This window comes from Harmonia axyridis, chromosome X (genome assembly GCF_914767665.1).
Source record: "Harmonia axyridis chromosome X, icHarAxyr1.1, whole genome shotgun sequence".
Taxonomy (NCBI): domain Eukaryota; kingdom Metazoa; phylum Arthropoda; class Insecta; order Coleoptera; family Coccinellidae; genus Harmonia; species Harmonia axyridis.
The window spans coordinates 21,826,138-21,849,017 of record NC_059508.1 but is presented as its reverse complement, the minus strand read 5'-3'; the positions used below and the strand labels follow the sequence as shown (position 1 = coordinate 21,849,017).

The following is a 22,880-nucleotide window of genomic DNA, read 5'->3' as shown; positions in this document are numbered from 1 at the left end:
ACTCAGGATTGGTTTAGAATGTTGAAATTGATCCTGAAGTAGGACGACCAAAATCAATTCAAATTTATCGGGTTTGGTATTGATTGTTGGACTTAGCCTCAGGATTGGTTTAGAATGTTGGAATTGATCCTGAAGAAGGACACCAAAATCAATTCAAATTTATCGGGTTTGGTGTTGATTGTTGGACTTAGCCTCAGGATTGGTTTAGAATGTTGGAATTGATCCTGAAGAAGGACACCAAAATCAATTCAAATTTATCGGATTAGGAATTGATTGTTGGACTTAGCCTCAAGATTGGTTTAGAATGTTGAAATTGATCCTGAAGTAGGACGACCAAAATCAATTCAAATTTATCGGGTTTGGTGTTGATTGTTGGACTTAGCCTCAGGATTGGTTTAGAATGTTGGAATTGATCCTGAAGAAGGACGACCAAAATCAATTCAAATTTATCGGGTTTGGTGTTGATTGTTGGACTAAGCCTCAGGATTGGTTTAGAATGTTGGAATTGATCCTGAAGAAGGACACCAAAATCAATCCAAATTTATCGGGTTTGGTGTTGATTGTTGGACTTAGCCTCAGGATTGGTTTAGAATGTTGGAATTGATCCTGTAGAAGAACACCAAAATCAATTCAAATTTATTGAATATATTTATATAAATAATCCTATTTTATAGGATTTTTTACTTTGTGAATTAATTTTTGTACACTTAAATTAATAAAAATTTAATAGTTTTTATTAAAGTTTAGAATATCAAATTTAAAATTTAACTTAATAAGTTAAATTTTTAATTGTTAATTTTTTTTTGTAATTATATTCAATAAAATTAAATTATTTCTTAAAGTTTCAAAAACTCTTGTACATCTTATACTAGAATATAAAGATAAGCTAAAGAAGCTGATGGGTTCATACCCCATTTATAAAGGTATACCCCTTTTCTTCATAATTAAAACTATAAAATTAATATTTTTAATTTTAATAATAAAAGGAACTCTTATTTCTATTTCTGCTTATTCATGAATTAATATCTGGATTGGTTTAGAATTAAACCTCTTAGCTTTTATTCCTATTATAAATTTAGATAATTTTAAGTATTCTTCTGAATCCTCCTTGAAATATTTTTTAGTCCAAGTTTCTGCATCAATTCTAGTTTTATTTTCTTTTTTAAATTCATCTATTTCAATCAATTCTATCGAGCAATTAATACCTACTTCTATATTTTTGTTTAACAGAGCTATCCTTATAAAAATAGGAGCAGCCCCTTTCCACTTTTGATATCCAGAAGTCCTAGAAGGACTAAGATGAACTAATGCATTATTATTAATAACTTGACAAAAAATTGCTCCAATAATTTTAATTATATATAATTTCAAATTAAACCTATTCTTTATTTTGATTATTTTGATGTGTATAACCTTAGGGAGTGTAAGAACATGAAACCAAACCAGATTAAAAAAAATTCTTGCCTTATCTTCCATCAACCATATTGGTTGAATATTAAGAATAATAATATTAAATCAATCCTTATGAATATTATACTTTTTAATTTATACTTTTATTTCTTTAAATATAATCCTAATTTTTAATAAATATAAAATCTTTAACATTAAAGATCTTATAAATATTATGAATTACAATAAAACTTTAAAATTCAATTTTTTTTAAATTTCTTTTCTCTAGGAGGAATCCCCCCCTTTTTAGGATTTTTTCCTAAGTGACTAATTCTAAAAACTTTAATTGGAAATCACTTTTATTTTCTATCTTTTATGATAGTTTTTATTACTTTAATTTGTATATATATTTATATACGCTTAATACTTTAATCTTTAATAATAAAATTAAATGAAAATAAAAAATTTAATTATATTAACTCTTACTATGTAATTTTTTTAAATTGAGTGAATATTTACGGATTAATCATTTTTACTGTAATTTTTAGAATTTATTAAGGATTTAAGTTAAATAAACTAGTAACCTTCAAAGTTAAAAATAGAATTATTCTAAGCCTTAGAATAATATTCACCTATAAATTTGCAATTTATAATCATAATTGAATATAAGGCTTAATAAAGGAGAAAACTCATAATTAAATTTACAATTTAACGCTTTAATTCAGCCACTTTATCGAATAAATGATTATATTCTACTAATCATAAAGATATTGGAAAATTATACTTTTTATTTGGAATATGGGCAGGAATAGTAGGAACATCGTTAAGTATTTTAATTCGGTTAGAATTAGGGACTAGACGAAGGTTAATTGGAAACGACCAAATTTATAACATAATTGTTACAGCTCATGCTTTCATTATAATTTTCTTTATAGTAATACCTATTATAATTGGAGGTTTTGGAAATTGATTAGTTCCTTTAATAATTGGAGCCCCTGATATAGCATTTCCACGATTAAATATTATAAGATTTTGACTTTTACCCCCTGCTTTAACTCTTTTAATTTTAAGAACAGTCGTAGAAATAGGAGCAGGAACAGGATGAACTGTTTACCCTCCTTCTTCTTCTAATTTAACACATAATGGGCCTTCAGTAGATTCAGTGATTTTAGTTTACATTTAGCAGGAATTTCCTCAATTTTAGGTGCAGTAAATTTCATTTCAACTATTATAAATATACGTCCATTTGGTATAATACTTGATAAAACTCCTTTATTTGTATGATCTGTTCTTATTACAGCAATTCTTTTATTATTATCACTTCCAGTTCTTGCAGGAGCAATTACTATACTATTAACTGACCGAAACTTAAATTCTTTTTTTTTTGATCCAACCGGTGGGGGAGACCCAATTTTATACCAACATTTATTTTGATTTTTTGGTCATCCTGAAGTTTATATTTTAATTCTCCCAGGGTTTGGTATAATTTCCCATATTATTACACAAGAAAGAGGAAAAAAAATTGCCTTTGGTTCTTTAGGAATAATTTATGCTATATTAGCTATTGGACTTCTAGGATTTGTAGTATGAGCTCATCACATATTTACAGTGGGAATAGATGTTGATACTCGAGCTTATTTTACTTCAGCTACAATAATTATTGCAGTACCCACTGGAATTAAAATTTTTTCTTGATTAGCAACTTTACATGGAATACAATTTTACTATACACCTTCAATTTTATGAACCCTGGGATTTTTATTTTTATTTACAATTGGTGGATTAACAGGAGTAATTTTAGCTAACTCTTCCATAGATATTATTTTACATGACACCTATTATGTTGTAGCTCATTTTCATTACGTTTTATCTATAGGAGCTGTATTTGCCATTATACCAGGATTTATCCATTGATTCCCTTTAATTACAGGATTCAATCTTAACAATAAATAATTACAAATCCAATTTTTAATTATATTTATTGGGGTAAACTTAACATTTTTTCCTCAACACTTCTTAGGACTAAGAGGGATACCTCGACGATACTCTGATTATCCTGATGCTTATTACAAATGAAATAAAATTTCTTCTATTGGATCTATAATTTCCTCTATTAGAATAATCTTTATAATCTTAATTATTTGAGAAAGATTTTATTCAATACGTTTAAGAAAGTTTAATTCTAATGTACCCTCTTTAATTGAATGACTTCAACTTTCTCCTCCTAATGAACATTCTTATTCAGAAGTACCAATCTTAGCTCAAAAATTCTAATATGGCAGATTAGTGCATTGGATTTAAACCCCAATTATAAAGATTTACCTTTTTTTAGAAATAGCAACTTGAAAATCATATATATTTTCAGATAGAGCTTCGTATTTACTTGAACAATTAAGATTTTTTCATGATCACGCCCTTTTGATCTTAATAATAATCACTTGTATTGTAACATATACCATAATGAGACTAACATTAAATAATTATAACCATCGTTTTATATTAGAAGGACACAATATTGAAACAATTTGAACTATCATACCAGCATTAACTTTAATTTTTATTGCTTTTCCTTCTTTAAAATTAATTTACTTAATTGATGAAATCCGTAACCCTTTAGTTACTATTAAAACTATTGGTCATCAATGATATTGAACCTATGAATATACAGATTTTAAAAATCTTGAATTTGATTCATATTTAATTAATAATAATCAACTTTTTAATTTTCGATTACTAGAAGTTGATAATCGAACTATTTTACCATATCTTTCTCATATTCGAATTCTAACTTCATCTTCTGACGTAATTCATTCTTGAACAGTTCCTTCAACAGGAGTAAAAGTTGATGCCTCCCCAGGGCGATTAAATCAACTTAGATTTAATTTAAATCGAACTGGAATTTTTTTTGGCCAATGTTCAGAAATTTGTGGAGCAAACCATAGATTTATACCTATTTCTATTGAAAGAATTTCTCCCCAAAATTTCATTAAATGGGTAGAAAATTTTTCATTAGATGACTGAAAGATAAGTATTGGTCTCTTAAACCACTTTATAGTAATTAACGACTACTTCTAATGAAAAATTTAGTTAACCTATAACATTAGTTTGTCAAACTAAAATCATTCTTAGAATAATTTTTAATTCCTCAAACTATACCTATAGATTGGTTTTCCTTGTATATTTTTATAACACTTTTATTTATTATTTTAAACATTAAAATATTTTATTCTCATAAAAAATCTCCTTTAAAAAATTTTAAATTATTAAATAAAAAATTTTCTTGAAAATGATAATAAATCTTTTTTCTTCTTTTGATCCTTCATCTTATTTTATATTACCTTTAAATTGACTCAGAATAATTATTAGTTTTTTATTTATTCCTTCTATATTCTGACTAATTCCTAATCGATTCAACTTTTTAATTCAAAATATATTAATTACTCTACATAAAGAATTCAAAATCATTACAAAAAAAAATAACACTTTAATATTTATTGTATTGTTTTACTTCATTATAATTAATTATTTAATAGGGTTATTTCCTTACATTTTTACAGCCTCAAGTCATATAATTTTTACTCTATCCCTAGCTTTACCTTTATGGTTAAGATTTATATTAAATAGTTGAATTAGCCACACTTATCACTCATTTGCTCATCTAATGCCCCAAGGAACTCCTACTATTTTAATACCTTTTATAGTATGTATTGAAACAATTAGAAATATTATTCGTCCTGGAACTCTCGCTATTCGTTTATCAGCTAATATAATTGCAGGACACCTTTTATTAATTCTTTTAGCAAATACCGGTCCTATAGTAAATTTGCTTATTTTATTAATTATTATAATTCAATTTATACTAATTTTATTAGAATCAGCAGTAGCTTTAATTCAATCTTATGTTTTTGCTATCCTTAGAACTCTTTATTCTAGAGAAAATAATTATGATAAAAAATCACTCATTTCATTTAGTAGATTATAGTCCTTGACCAATTTTAGGCGCTTTTAGAGCTATAACTGCTATAATAGGAATAATTAAATGATTCCATCTTTTTAACTCAAATTTATTTATATTAAGAAATTTAATTCTTTTACTAATTATATTTCAATGATGACGAGATGTAATTCGAGAAAGAACCTTTCAAGGAAACCATACTCTTTTAGTATCTTTTGGTTTACGATGAGGAATAATTTTATTTATTACCTCAGAGATTTTTTTCTTTATTAGTTTTTTTTGAAGATTTTATCATATAAGATTATCTCCTTCTATCGAATTAGGAATAACTTGACCTCCAAAAGGAATTAATACCTTCAATCCTAATGAAATCCCATTATTAAACACTATTATTCTATTAAGATCAGGCCTAAGTGTAACTTGAGCCCACCATAGATTAATAGAAAATAATTTTAATCAAACATTTCAAAGATTAATTATTACTGTTTTACTAGGAATATATTTTTCTTTACTACAAGGAATTGAATATTTAGAAGCCCCATTTTCTATAGCCGATTCAGTTTATGGAAGATCATTCTTTATAGCTACAGGATTCCATGGTTTACATGTAATTATTGGTTCTATTTTTCTTTTAGTATGTTTAACTCGATTAAACTTTAATCATTTTAGAAAAAATCACCATTTTGGATTCGAAGCAGCAGCATGATATTGACATTTTGTAGACGTAGTATGACTATTCCTATATATATCTATTTATTGATGAGGTAGATATCTATATAGTATAAATATTACATTTGATTTCCAATCAAAAAATCTTTTAAAAGTATAGTTAATATTCTTAATTTCATCTTTAATTTTGATAATTTTTAGAATTATAATAATTTTAATAATTATTGCAAATTATATTTCAATAAAAACATTTAAAGATCGAGAAAAAAGTTCTCCCTTTGAATGCGGATTTGACCCTAAAAATTCTGCACGCCTACCATTCTCAATTCACTTTTTTTTAATCGCTTTAATCTTTTTAATTTTTGATGTAGAAATTACCCTTATTATCCCTTTTATTTATAGAATAAAATATTCTAATATTATAATTATTAGCATTATATTTTTTATATTCATGGCAATCTTAATTTTAGGTTTATACCATGAATGAAAACAAGGAGCCTTAAACTGATCTTTATAGGATAATTGTTAAATTAACATTTAATTTGCATTTAAAAAATACTGTTTTTCAGTTTATCTTAAATAAGAAGCAAAATATTGCATTAAGTTTCGACCTAAAAATTTGAATTTAAATTCCTTATTTAATTGAAACCAAACTAGAGGTAAGTCACTGTTAATGATTCCAATGAGAAACTCTCCAATTAAAGAAATATAAAAATTTAAGCTTCTAACTTAATATATAGCAATTTGTTAATATTTCTATTTATATAGTTTATCTAAAACATTATATTTTCAAATTATAAAAGTTTAATGAGTCTACTTGATGAAGGATATTTAATATAAATCAAATAATTTGACAACTGTTGTGTCTAATCCTTCACAATAATATATCTATATGATATATTTAGTTTATTTTTGTCTTGGAATGATATTCCAATTTTAAATGACAAATTTAATAATCAACCAAAAGAAAATTCAAAATTACTAAAAATGTATCAATTAAGTAAACGGTTAACTAATTAAACAACTACATCAACATAAAGACAGACGTACGTTTCGGAATTTTTGTATTTAATAATACAATTTTTCCTCATCAGTGCCTTATAGTTCAACGAAAATTATTAAATTTGCAAACTCACCACGTGTACAATACTCAATCAAACTGCAAGCTAGAAACTACAGACTAACTAAACGTACTATTTACTCTATTGAGGATTCATAGATAAACATTACTGAAGGTAGTCATAGATTTCTCTCTTGTTATTTTTTGAAATATATATACAAATCGACATTTAACATTGAATAAACACTTTCAGGAATTTTAAATTTATCAATTGGTTGGTAATGACTCTCTAATCAATAAATGATTACATCAAATTATAAAAGTTTAATGAGTCTACTTGATGAAGGATATTTAATATAAATCAAATAATTTGACAACTGTTGTGTCTAATCCTTCACAATAATATATCTATATGATATATTTAGTTTATTTTTGTCTTGGAATGATATTCCAATTTTAAATGACAAATTTAATAATCAACCAAAAGAAAATTCAAAATTACTAAAAATGTATCAATTAAGTAAACGGTTAACTAATTAAACAACTACATCAACATAAAGACAGACGTACGTTTCGGAATTTTTGTATTTAATAATACAATTTTTCCTCATCAGTGCCTTATAGTTCAACGAAAATTATTAAATTTGCAAACTCACCACGTGTACAATACTCAATCAAACTGCAAGCTAGAAACTACAGACTAACTAAACGTACTATTTACTCTATTGAGGATTCATAGATAAACATTACTGAAGGTAGTCATAGATTTCTCTCTTGTTATTTTTTGAAATATATATAGAAATCGACATTTAACATTGAATAAACACTTTCAGGAATTTTAAATTTATCAATTGGTTGGTAATGACTCTCTAATCAATAAATGATTACATCAAATTATAAAAGTTTAATGAGTCTACTTGATGAAGGATATTTAATATAAATCAAATAATTTGACAACTGTTGTGTCTAATCCTTCACAATAATATATCTATATGATATATTTAGTTTATTTTTGTCTTGGAATGATATTCCAATTTTAAATGACAAATTTAATAATCAACCAAAAGAAAATTCAAAATTACTAAAAATGTATCAATTAAGTAAACGGTTAACTAATTAAACAACTACATCAACATAAAGACAGACGTACGTTTCGGAATTTTTGTATTTAATAATACAATTTTTCCTTATCAGTGCCTTATAGTTCAACGAAAATTATTAAATTTGCAAACTCACCACGTGTACAATACTCAATCAAACTGCAAGCTAGAAACTACAGACTAACTAAACGTACTATTTACTCTATTGAGGATTCATAGATAAACATTACTGAAGGTAGTCATAGATTTCTCTCTTGTTATTTTTTGAAATATATATACAAATCGACATTTAACATTGAATAAACACTTTCAGGAATTTTAAATTTATCAATTGGTTGGTAATGACTCTCTAATCAATAAATGATTACATCAAATTATAAAAGTTTAATGAGTCTACTTGATGAAGGATATTTAATATAAATCAAATAATTTGACAACTGTTGTGTCTAATCCTTCACAATAATATATCTATATGATATATTTAATTTATTTTTGTCTTGGAATGATATTCCAATTTTAAATGACAAATTTAATAATCAACCAAAAGAAAATTCAAAATTACTAAAAATGTATCAATTAAGTAAACGGTTAACTAATTAAACAACTACATCAACATAAAGACAGACGTACGTTTCGGAATTTTTGTATTTAATAATACAATTTTTCCTCATCAGTGCCTTATAGTTCAACGAAAATTATTAAATTTGCAAACTCACCACGTGTACAATACTCAATCAAACTGCAAGCTAGAAACTACAGACTAACTAAACGTACTATTTACTCTATTGAGGATTCATAGATAAACATTACTGAAGGTAGTCATAGATTTCTCTCTTGTTATTTTTTGAAATATATATACAAATCGACATTTAACATTGAATAAACACTTTCAGGAATTTTAAATTTATCAATTGGTTGGTAATGACTCTCTAATCAATAAATGATTACATCAAATTATAAAAGTTTAATGAGTCTACTTGATGAAGGATATTTAATATAAATCAAATAATTTGACAACCGTTGTGTCTAATCCTTCACAATAATATATCTATATGATATATTTAGTTTATTTTTGTCTTGGAATGATATTCCAATTTTAAATGACAAATTTAATAATCAACCAAAAGAAAATTCAAAATTACTAAAAATGTATCAATTAAGTGAACGGTTAACTAATTAAATAACTACATCAACATAAAGACAGACGTACGTTTCGGAATTTTTGTATTTAATAATACAATTTTTCCTCATCAGTGCCTTATAGTTCAACGAAAATTATTAAATTTGCAAACTCACCACGTGTACAATACTCAATCAAACTGCAAGCTAGAAACTACAGACTAACTAAACGTACTATTTACTCTATTGAGGATTCATAGATAAACATTACTGAAGGTAGTCATAGATTTCTCTCTTGTTATTTTTTGAAATATATATACAAATCGACATTTAACATTGAATAAACACTTTCAGGAATTTTAAATTTATCAATTGGTTGGTAATGACTCTCTAATCAATAAATGATTACATCAAATTATAAAAGTTTAATGAGTCTACTTGATGAAGGATATTTAATATAAATCAAATAATTTGACAACTGTTGTGTCTAATCCTTCACAATAATATATCTATATGATATATTTAGTTTATTTTTGTCTTGGAATGATATTCCAATTTTAAATGACAAATTTAATAATCAACCAAAAGAAAATTCAAAATAACTAAAAATGTATCAATTAAGTAAACCGTTAACTAATCAAACAACTACATCAACATAAAGACAGACGTACGTTTCGGAATTTTTGTATTTAATAATACAATTTTTCCTCATCAGTGCCTTATAGTTCAACGAAAATTATTAAATTTGCAAACTCACCACGTGTAAAGGAAAAATTGTATTATTAAATACAAAAATTCCGAAACGTACGTCTGTCTTTATGTTGATGTAGTTGTTTAATTAGTTAACCGTTTACTTAATTGATACATTTTTAGTAATTTTGAATTTTCTTTTGGTTGATTATTAAATTTGTCATTTAAAATTGGAATATCATTCCAAGACAAAAATAAACTAAATATATCATATAGATATATTATTGTGAAGGATTAGACACAACAGTTGTCAAATTATTTGATTTATATTAAATATCCTTCATCAAGTAGACTCATTAAACTTTTATAATTTGATGTAATCATTTATTGATTAGAGAGTCATTACCAACCAATTGATAAATTTAAAATTCCTGAAAGTGTTTATTCAATGTTAAATGTCGATTTGTATATATATTTCAAAAAATAACAAGAGAGAAATCTATGACTACCTTCAGTAATGTTTATCTATGAATCCCCAATAGAGTAAATAGTACGTTTAGTTAGTCTGTAGTTTCTAGCTTGCAGTTTGATTGAGTATTGTACACGTGGTGAGTTTGCAAATTTAATAATTTTCGTTGAACTATAAGGCACTGATGAGGAAAAATTGTATTATTAAATACAAGAATTCCGAAACGTACGTCTGTCTTTATGTTGATGTAGTTGTTTAATTAGTTAACCGTTTACTTAATTGATACATTTTTAGTAATTTTGAATTTTCTTTTGGTTGATTATTAAATTTGTCATTTAAAATTGGAATATCATTCCAAGACAAAAATAAACTAAATATATCATATAGATATATTATTGTGAAGGATTAGACACAACAGTTGTCAAATTATTTGATTTATATTAAATATCCCTCATCAAGTAGACTCATTAAACTTTTATAATTTGATGTAATCATTTATTGATTAGAGAGTCATTACCAACCAATTGATAAATTTAAAATTCCTGAAAGTGTTTATTCAATGTTAAATGTCGATTTCTATATATATTTCAAAAAATAACAAGAGAGAAATCTATGACTACCTTCAGTAATGTTTATCTATGAATCCTCAATAGAGTAAATAGTACGTTTAGTTAGTCTGTAGTTTCTAGCTTGCAGTTTGATTGAGTATTGTACACGTGGTGAGTTTGCAAATTTAATAATTTTCTTTGAACTATAAGGCACTGATGAGGAAAAATTGTATTATTAAATACAAAAATTCCGAAACGTACGTCTGTCTTTATGTTGATGTAGTTGTTTAATTAGTTAACCGTTTACTTAATTGATACATTTTTAGTAATTTTGAATTTTCTTTTGGTTGATTATTAAATTTGTCATTTAAAATTGGAATATCATTCCAAGACAAAAATAAACTAAATATATCATATAGATATATTATTGTGAAGGATTAGACACAACAGTTGTCAAATTATTTGATTTATATTAAATATCCTTCATCAAGTAGACTCATTAAACTTTTATAATTTGATGTAATCATTTATTGATTAGAGAGTCATTACCAACCAATTGATAAATTTAAAATTCCTGAAAGTGTTTATTCAATGTTAAATGTCGATTTGTATATATATTTCAAAAAATAACAAGAGAGAAATCTATGACTACCTTCAGTAATGTTTATCTATGAATCCTCAATAGAGTAAATAGTACGTTTAGTTAGTCTGTAGTTTCTAGCTTGCAGTTTGATTGAGTATTGTACACGTGGTGAGTTTGCAAATTTAATAATTTTCGTTGAACTATAAGGCACTGATGAGGAAAAATTGTATTATTAAATACAAAAATTCCGAAAGGTACGTCTGTCTTTATGTTGATGTAGTTGTTTAATTAGTTAACCGTTTACTTAATTGATACATTTTTAGTAATTTTGAATTTTCTTTTGGTTGATTATTAAATTTGTCATTTAAAATTGGAATATCATTCCAAGACAAAAATAAACTAAATATATCATATAGATATATTATTGTGAAGGATTAGACACAACAGTTGTCAAATTATTTGATTTATATTATATTTTCATTATAAAAAAAGATTAATTCTTATAAATACTTAAAAAATATTTTAATTTACCTCAATATCTTCAATATTGCGCTCTATTAAGCTATTTGAGTAAAATATATAAATCAATAACAAAATAATCCGAATTAAAAATATTATTATATAAATCTTTAAACTATTTTCAAAAATATACTGAAATAAAACAGAAATTTTTTTAAAAAATTTAAATAAACCCTGGCTTCCTAAGAACTCTGATCAACCTTAATCTAAAAATTTATAATTTAGTATTCCTAAATTAATAAAAAAATAATTTATTCCAAAAGTTGAAATATAAGGCAAATTCCATATAAATACTAAAAAAATTAAAATTTTTATTAAATTAGAAAAAATTAAATTATAATTTGATTTTAATAAAGATATCTCAAAACCTATAATTACCCCAATTATTACTATAATTAAAATTAAAATTTTCATAAAAAAAGGTAATACAACTAAATTAATATCCTTAAATATAAATCATATAAGAACCGTTCCTGAAAATAATACAATAATAAATATAAATCCTATTCTATAAACTATTTCATCTCTTAATTCTTCAGTTCTATTTATTCTAAACCCACAATAATCTGTTAATATTGAATAATTTAATAAACGCACTGTATAAGAAACTGTTAATGTTAAAGAAATTAATATAATTAAATAAATTAAAATATTTAATCTTAACATAGAATAAACCTCTATAATTAAATCTTTTGAGTAAAATCCAGAAAAAAAAGGAATCCCACATAATGATAGATTTCTTACATTAAAATATATTACAGTTATAGGAGTTTTATAAACTAAACCCCCTATAAAACGAATATCTTGACATTCTCCTATTAAATGAATAAAATTACCTGCACATATAAATAATAAAGCTTTAAATAAAGCATGAATTAATAAATGAAAAAAAGCTAATTCATATAAACCTAATCTTAAAATAGTAACTATTAAACCTAACTGACTTAAAGTTGATAAAGCAATAATTTTTTTTAAATCATATTCAAAATTAGCCGCTGAACCTGAAATTAATATTGTTATCAATCCAATGAATATTAACACAAAAGAATAATTTTCCAATAATAAATGAAATCGAATTAATAAATAAACCCCTGCTGTTACTAAAGTTGAAGAATGTACTAATGCTGAAACAGGAGTAGGAGCAGCTATAGCTGCTGGTAATCAAGCTGAAAAAGGAATTTGTGCACTTTGAGTTAAAGCAGCAATAATAATTAACAAACCTACAATTATTATTCTTTTATCTCTATAATAATAATCAATATATAATATAAAATTCCATCTTCCAAAATTTATTATCCAAGCAATAGAAATTATTGATATCGCGTCTCCTACTCGATTAGATAAAGCTGTTAATATACCAGCTGAATAAGATTTTACATTTTGATAATAAATCACTAAACAATAAGAAACTAATCCTAACCCATCTCAACCCAATAAAATTGAAATTAAATTTGGACTTAAAATTATTAATAATATAGAAAGAACAAATATAAAAACTAATATGATAAAACGATTAATAAATAAATCCTTAGATATATAAGATTTTCTATAAAAAATTACTATTGTAGAAATAAATAAAACAAAAGAAACAAATAATAAGGATATTCAATCTAAAAGAATTAATATTTCTACTTCTATTGAATTTAAACTAAAAATTCTTCACTCAATAAAATAAACCTTTCCTGTATTAAGTAAAAATAATCAAAAATAAAAAAAAAAAAAAAAAACCTAAGTATTAATCTAGAAAAAATTACACAAAAAGATATTACTTAAAGTTAAAGTAACTTCATTGACTCCACAAATCAATATTTTATATAAACTATTTAAGTATAAGAAAAATAAATCTCTTTTTAATAAAATTAAATTTAAAGGAACCCAATGCATTAATAATAAAATTAATTCTCGATAAGAAATTAATTCAAAAAAATATAATCTTCTGTAAAATTTTCCATGTTGACTAAAAGAATATAAATACAAACTATATGAAGCTCTCAAAAAAGTTATAATTATTAATATAAATATACAAATATGAGAATAATTAATTAAACTATTAATTAACAAGATTTCTCTCAACAAATTTAAAGAAGGAGGTGCAGCTATATTTCTAATTACTAACAAAAATCACCATAAAGATAAAAAAGGTACAATATTAATTAAACCTTTATTAATAAAAATGCTTCGACTAACAATACGTTCATAATTTATATTTACTAAAACAAATAATCCTGAAGAGCAACAACCATGAGCTAATATTATTATTAAAGATCCAGTAATTCCTCAAGAATTAAATGTTAATAAACCTGACAATAAAAGTCCTATATGAACAACTGAAGAATAAGCAATTAAAGATTTTATATCTCTTTGACGTAAACAACTTAAAGAAACTAAAATCCCTCCTATTAAAGATAAATTAATTGAAAAAAAATTAACCTTAACTCCTAAATATATAAATATAATTAAAAACCGAATAAGTCCGTATCTTCCTAACTTTAATATCACTCCTGCTAATATTATAGACCCAGCAACTGAAGCTTCTACATGTGCTTTAGGCAATCATAAATGAAATAAAAATATCGGTATTTCAACTAAAAATACTATTATTATTATAAAATATAAAATAAAACTAAATAAATTTACATTAATATAAGTCAAATCTAATGTTTTAAACTTTGAATAATAAATAAGAATAAATAATATTATTGGTAAAGAAGCTATAATTGTATAAAAAAATATATATATATCAGCTTGAATACGTTCAGGCTGATATCCTCAACCTAAAATTAAAATCAAAATTGGAATCAACCTAGCCTCAAAAAATATGTAAAATAAAAATATATTTATAGAAGTAAAAGTTAATAATAAAAAAAGCAATAATAATAATAATAAAATACTAAATAACTCACTAAAATCTTTTAAATTGAAAAGTTTTTCTCTAGCTATAAATATTAAAAAAGAAATTCAAAACCTTAATAATAACAAAAAATATGATAAAAAATCTATACCTATAAAAAAATTTAATGAACTAAAAAATAAAAAAGAAATTTTTGAAAAGAATCAAATTCTTATTAAAATTAAATAATTCTTAATTAATCAAAATTTATTTAAAAAACATAAATGAATCATAAATACTAATATTATTACTATTATCATAAAATATTTAATGAATTAAAATAATCATTTCCATAAGAACGAATTATTGACACTAATAAAGATAATCCCAAAACTCTTTCACAAACACTTATAGTTAAAAAAACTACTACAAAATAAAATTCATAACTAAAATAAAATAAATAAAAATATATTATTATAAATAAAGTTAAAATTACTAATTCTAATCTAAGGTATGTTATTAATAAATGTTTTCGATTAATAAAAAAATTTAAAATTCTAAAAATAAACATACTTAAAAAAATTATTTCCATATTTTAATAATTTAATAAAAATACTGGTCTTGTAAACCAGCTTTAAGATTTAATCTTTTAAAATATCAGAGGAAAACAAATATATCTTTAATCTCCAAAATTAATATTTTTTATTAAACTACCCTCTGAAATCTTAATTTTAACATTTTTAACTTTTTTAGCAATTTTCCTTACCCACCCACTATCTTTAGGACTACTTATTTTAACTTATACTATTATAACTTGTATTATTATAGGATTAATAAGATCAAACTTTTGATTTTCATATATTTTAATATTAATTATAATTGGTGGTTTACTAATTTTATTTATTTATATAACAAGAACTGCCTCTAATGAAAAATTTAAATTTAATAAATATATTCTATTAATTATAATTAGATTATTTATAATTACTATATTTATAAATAATATAAATCTATATTTAATAAATCAAAATATTAATAATGAAATTTTACATAAAATAGATTTAATTAGAAATTTTTATTTGAATTTAAATAAATTTTCAAATTACCCAAATTCTAACATATTTTTAATTTTGATTTTTCATTTATTAATTTCAATAATTGCAGTTGTAAAAATTACTAAAGTAAAATTTGGACCGTTACGTCAATTTAAATATGAAAATACCAATACGAAAAATTAATTCTTTAACGAAAATTATTAACAATTCTTTAATCGACCTACCTACACCAAGAAATATTTCATATTTATGAAATTTTGGATCTTTATTAGGCTTATGTTTAATAATACAAATTATTACAGGATTATTTTTATCTATACATTATTGTGCTAACGTAGATTTAGCTTTTAATAGAGTAACTCATATTTGTCGAGACGTAAATATAGGATGATTAATACGAACAATTCATGCAAATGGGGCCTCTTTATTTTTTATATGTTTATACTTACATATTAGGCGAGGCTTATATTTTGGTTCTTACAAACTTACAGAAACTTGAATGACAGGAACTACTATTTTGTTTATATCTATAGCTACAGCCTTTTTAGGTTATGTTCTTTCCTGAGGGCAAATATCTTTTTGAGGAGCAACTGTAATTACTAATTTAGTTTCTGCAATCCCTTACCTAGGAAATTCTATCGTTATTTGACTATGAGGAGCTTTTGCTGTTGACAATGCTACACTAAACCGATTTTATTCATTTCATTTTATCTTACCTTTTATTATTTCAGCTTTAATTATAATTCATTTACTATTTTTACATAACTCTGGCTCTAGTAATCCTTTAGGATCTAATTCTAATTTAGATAAAATTAGTTTTCATCCATATTTCTCCTTTGAAGATATTTTAGGTTTTCTCATTATAATATTTTTTATTTTAAATATTATTATTCTATATCCTTATATATTAAGAGATCCTGATAATTTTATTCCAGCTAATCCTCTTTCCACCCCTCCTCATATTCAACCAGAATGATATTTTTTATTTGCTTATGCAATTCTTCGTTCTATTCCCAATAAACTTGGGGGTGTAATTGCTTTAGTAATATCAATTGCAATTCTTTATTTTATACCCTTTATTAATTTCAAAATAATGAAAAGAAACAGCTTTTATTATATTAATAAAATTATATTTTGAAATTTTATCGTTACAGTTATAATTTTAACATGAATCGGAGCTAAACCAGTTGAAGATCCTTTTATTTTCATAGGACAAATTTTTACCTTAATCTATTTCGTATACTTTATATTAAACTCAATTATTTATAAAATTTGAGACTGATGAATATTTAATTAATCAATGAGCTTGAAAAGCATATATTTTGAAAATATAAGAAAGAATTTAAATTTCTATTGATTTATACAAAATTTAATTAACTATATAATTAATACCATAAATAATAATCTTAATCTAAAATTTAATATAAGTATATTTAAAGAAACAGGCAAAAAAACCTTTCAAGATAAATATATTAATTTATCATATCGATAACGAGGTAAAGTCCCTCGAACCCAAATTCATATAAAAGAAAAAAATAATAATTTTAAAAAAAATATAATAGAATAAAAATCTCCTCCTATAAAAATCAACCTTCTTATTATTCTTATAAAAATAATATTAGAATATTCATCCATAAAAATAAAAGCAAATCCAAAACTTCTATATTCAACATTAAACCCTGAAACTAACTCTGATTCACCCTCAGAAAAATCAAAAGGAGTTCGATTAGTTTCAGCTAATCTTGAGATAAATCATATTATTCTAAGAGGAAAATCAAATATAACAAATCAAACATATTTTTGATAAAAAATAAAATCTATTAAATTTAAAGATATAATTAACACTAAAAATGATAATAAAATTAAAAATATTCTTACTTCATAAGAAATTACTTGAGCAACTGAACGAAGCCTTCCTAATAAAGAATAAATCGAATTTGAAGATCAACCCGATAATATAATTGTATACACATTAAAACGAGAAATTACAGAAAAAAACAATACAGAAAAATTAAACTTAAATAAATAACAATAAAAAGGTATTATAATTCATAATATTAATGCTAAAATTAAATTAAAAACTGGTGATATAATATAAATTAAAATATTCGCCATATAAGGAAAAATTATTTCTTTTCTAAATAATTTAATTGCATCACTAAAAGGCTGTAAAATTCCTAAATAACCTACTTTATTAGGACCTTTTCGAATTTGAATATACCCTAATAACTTCCGTTCTAATAAAGTTAAAAAAGCTACTCTAACTAAAATACAAATAATTATTAAAATAAAAATTATCAAAATTAAAATTATATCAATTATTATTTGTATAAAATACTTATAAAGATTCTAAATCTAACGCACTAATCTGCCAAAATAATAATTTTATTCATTTATAAAATTTTAAATCATAAACTTGGTCCTTTCGTACTAAAATTTATTAAATTATTGAAGATAGAAACCAACCTGGCTTACACCGGTTTAAACTCAGATCATGTAAAGTTTAAATGGTCGAACAGACCAAATATTTAAGCTTCTACACCTAAATTTAACTTTAATCCAACATCGAGGTCGCAATCTTTTCTTTCGATTTGAACTCTAAAAAAAAATAACGCTGTTATCCCTAAGGTCATTTATTCTTTTAATCATAAAAATGGATCAATTTTTCATAAATTAATGGTTAAAGTTAAAAAAGTTAATCTAATTTTTTTATCACCCCAATCAAATTTAATAAAAATTTTAAGTTTTATAATTCTTTAAATTAAAAATCTTTTATAAATTAAACTCTATAGGGTCTTCTCGTCTTTAAAAAAAATTTAAGCTTTTTAACTTAAAAATAAAATTTTTAAATAATAAAATTCAGAAAGTTATCTTCTCATCAAACCATTCATACAAGCTTTCAATTAAAAAACTAATGATTATGCTACCTTTGCACAGTCAAAATACTGCGGCCCTTCAAATTTTATTCAGTGGGCAGGTCCTACTTTAAATTATAATCAAAAAGAGATGTTTTTATTAAACAGGTGAAAGATATTTTTGCCTAATTACTTAATTATACCTTTCGTAATTACTTATATTGTTACAAAATAATTAATACTAATTTTATCATTATTTCAATATAATTTTTATTATTAAATTTACTTTGATAAAAAAATTAAATTAATATATAAATATTTTCAATTAAATAACAAATTTTAACAAACTTCAAATAGTAAAAATTTCTAATTCTATAAATTATTAATTTATAATATTTGATTATAATAATTTAATTTTAAGCTCATCCCTAAAACTATTAAAATAAAAATTCAAAAAATTAAAAATTAAATTTTTATAATTTTTATAATGAATTAAATTCTTTTCTTAAAAAACTAGATATATTTAAAAACGAATAACGTTTTACTACTATATAATTATTATAAATATTTATTAAACAATAATATTTATAACTATATAGCTCTTTTAAATTCGAGATAAATATATAAATATTAAATTTTTAATAAACCCTGATACACAAGGTACACAATATTGTTTCTTTTATAAATTTATATAATTTTCCTTTTCAGTACTATTAATTTATCATAAAATAAAATTTTTCTTAATCTAATAAAAATACTAATTCTTTAATAAAATTATATATATCTATATATATATATATATATATATATATGTATTAATTGAATAAATTTTAAAATTCAATTTAAATTATTAATTATCTTCTTAATGTAAATAAGATGCTTATTCAAGCTCTAAACTGACATTCTAGAATCACTTTCCAGTAGATCTACTGTTACGACTTATTCCATATTAGATGAAAGCGACGGGCAATATGTGCATATTTTAGTACTAAATCATTAAAAATAAGAATATTTGATTACAATCAAATCCAATTTCATAAAACTTTTAAAATATATAAATCCATAAATATAATTTAATGTAACCCATTTCTACTTTAATATAAACTTCACCTTGATCTGATTTAAATTTTTAAAAAATCTCTAAATATTAATTTCTAAAAAAATATTTAACAACGACGATATAAAAGTTTCTAATTAAAGTTATTTTAATCGTGGATTATCGTTTATAGAACAGGTTCCTCTGAAAAGTAAAAATACCGCCAAATCATTTAGCTTTAAAGAACTTAACTATTAATCACTTAACTTTATAATTTACTTAATTAATAATAGGGTATCTAATCCTAGTTTATTATAATAATTTCTTAACCTCATAAAAACACAATTAAAAATATTAATAAATTAAAATTTCACCTTAAAACTTAAAATTTCTTTTTTAATTTTTAATTCTATTAATTAAAGCTAATAAATATATATTACATTTTTTGTATAACCGCTGCTGCTGGCACAAAAATTGCAAATACTAAATCTTATCACTAATTCTAAATTTTTTTAATAATTAAAAATATACACTACTAATTTATTAAATTTAAAACAATATTCATATAAATCTTGAATGAATATATATATCTAATACCATAATCAAATATCTAATTAACTTAAACTCAAAAAAGACTACATTTAGTTAAAATTTATTTTAAACAAAAAAAAATTAACTTAATTTAGAAATGATTATAATTAAATTAAATTTAAAAAATTAAATTATTAAAACTATAATTTTAAAAACTTTATGTTAACAAATCTTTGTAACTTCCTCCCGTCAAAAACGTCCCCTTAGATAATAACCAAACCTTAAACTTTTTAACTCTAAATTAAAAAATTTTCCCCCAAGGATTTACAAGTTATACCCTTAAATTTAGTGCTACCCTACTCACTAAATCCAATACTAAACAATTTAAATTGTAACAATTCTTATTGCTGACTGTTATAGCTTTATTCAAATTTAATTTTAATGAAATAAATTTTATAATAAGCTGAAGCCTACCAAATATCAGAAATATTTTAAATTATCAGATTTAAAAAATTCTTGATAAATACAATAATTTTAAAAAAATAAATTATAATTTTAAAAACTTTATGTTAACAAATCTTTGTAACTTCCTTTCGTCAAAAACGTCCCCTTAGATAATAACCAAACCTTAAACTTTTTAACTCTAAATTAAAAAATTTTCCCCCAAGGATTTACAAGTTATACCCTCAAATTTAGTGCTACCCTACTCACTAAATCCAATTAAAACAATTTAAATTGTAACAATTCTTATTGCTGACTGTTATAGCTTTATTCAAATTTAATTTTAATGAAATAAATTTTATAATAAACTGAAGCCTACCAAATATCAAAAATATTTTAAATTATCAGATTTAAAAAATTCTTGATAAATACAATAATTTTAAAAAAATAAATTATAATTTTGAAAACTTTATGTTAACAAATCTTTGTAACTTCCTCTCGTCAAAAACGTCCCCTTAGATAATAACCAAACCTTAAACTTTTTAACTCTAAATTAAAAAATTTTCCCCCAAGGATTTACAAGTTATACCCTTAAATTTAGTGCTACCCTACTCACTAAATCCAATTAAAACAATTTAAATTGTAACAATTCTTATTGCTGACTGTTATAGCTTTATTCAAATTTAATTTTTATGAAATAAATTTTATAATAAACTGAAGCCTACCAAATATCAAAAATATTTTAAATTATCAGATTTAAAAAATTCTTGATAAATACAATAATTTTAAAAAAATAAATTATAATTTTAAAAACTTTATGTTAACAAATCTTTGTAACTTCCTTTCGTCAAAAACGTCCCCTTAGATAATAACCAAACCTTAAACTTTTTAACTCTAAATCAAAAAATTTTCCCCCAAGGATTTACAAGTTATACCCTTAAATTTAGTGCTACCCTACTCACTAAATCCAATACTAAACAATTTAAATTGTAACAATTCTTATTGCCGACTGTTATAGCTTTATTCAAATTTAATTTCAATAAAATAAATTTTGTAATAAACTGAAGCCTACCAAATATCAAAAATTTTTTAAATTATCGGATTTAAAAAATTCGTGATAAATACAATAATTTTAAAAAAATAAATTATAATTTTAAAAACTTTATGTTAACAAATCTTTGTAACTTCCTCCCGTCAAAAACGTCCCCTTAGATAATAACCAAACCTTAAACTTTTTAACTCTAAATTAAAAAATTTTCCCCCAAGGATTTACAAGTTATACCCTTAAATTTAGTGCTACCCTACTCACTAAATCCAATACTAAACAATTTAAATTGTAACAATTCTTATTGCCGACTGTTATAGCTTTATTCAAATTTAATTTTAATAAAATAAATTTTGTAATAAGCTGAAGCCTACCAAATATCAAAAATATTTTGAATTATCGGATTTAAAAAATTCTTGATAAATACAATAATTTTAAAAATAATAAATTATAATTTTATTATTAAATAAAATAATCAAAAATTAAATTTTTTAAAATTCGAAATAAATTTAATTTTAAATTTATTAATTTTGTTCCCCCCGAAACTAAACATTTACAATTTTTATTAAAATATTTAAATTAATCTATTCTAAAAATTTTCAAAATTATATAAAAATCAAATTTATGAAAAATGAAAAAAAAAATTCCTTCCCTAATCATCAAAATTTTCAAAAATCCATAAATTTTGCAAATTTTTAACAATTTTTCACAAAATTTTCAAACGAAATAACTTTATTACACTAACAAATAATTTTTTCAAAAAAAATTGTTAGATAATTTCCATATCACAATTTTTTAAAATTATTTAAATTAAAATTTCTAACAAAAAAATATAGATTTTTTTTTTATGAGCGATTTCCTTTTAAGCATTTATATAAAATTTTCAAAAATTACTCGAATTTTATGAAAATCCTAAATTTTTATACATAATTTTTTTAACTATGTACTAATTAAACTTAAAATAATTATAATTTTAATCAAAATAT

General features: G+C 22.8%; 2 pseudogenes; one reads left to right on the top strand and one right to left on the bottom strand.

Moving 5' to 3' along the window:
- Nucleotides 1-3,760: 3,760 nt before the first annotated feature.
- Nucleotides 3,761-4,471, top strand: LOC123685650 (annotated as a pseudogene).
- An 8,025-nt stretch (nt 4,472-12,496) lies between these two features.
- Nucleotides 12,497-13,697, bottom strand: LOC123685651 (annotated as a pseudogene).
- Between the last annotated feature and the right edge of the window lie 9,183 nt (nt 13,698-22,880).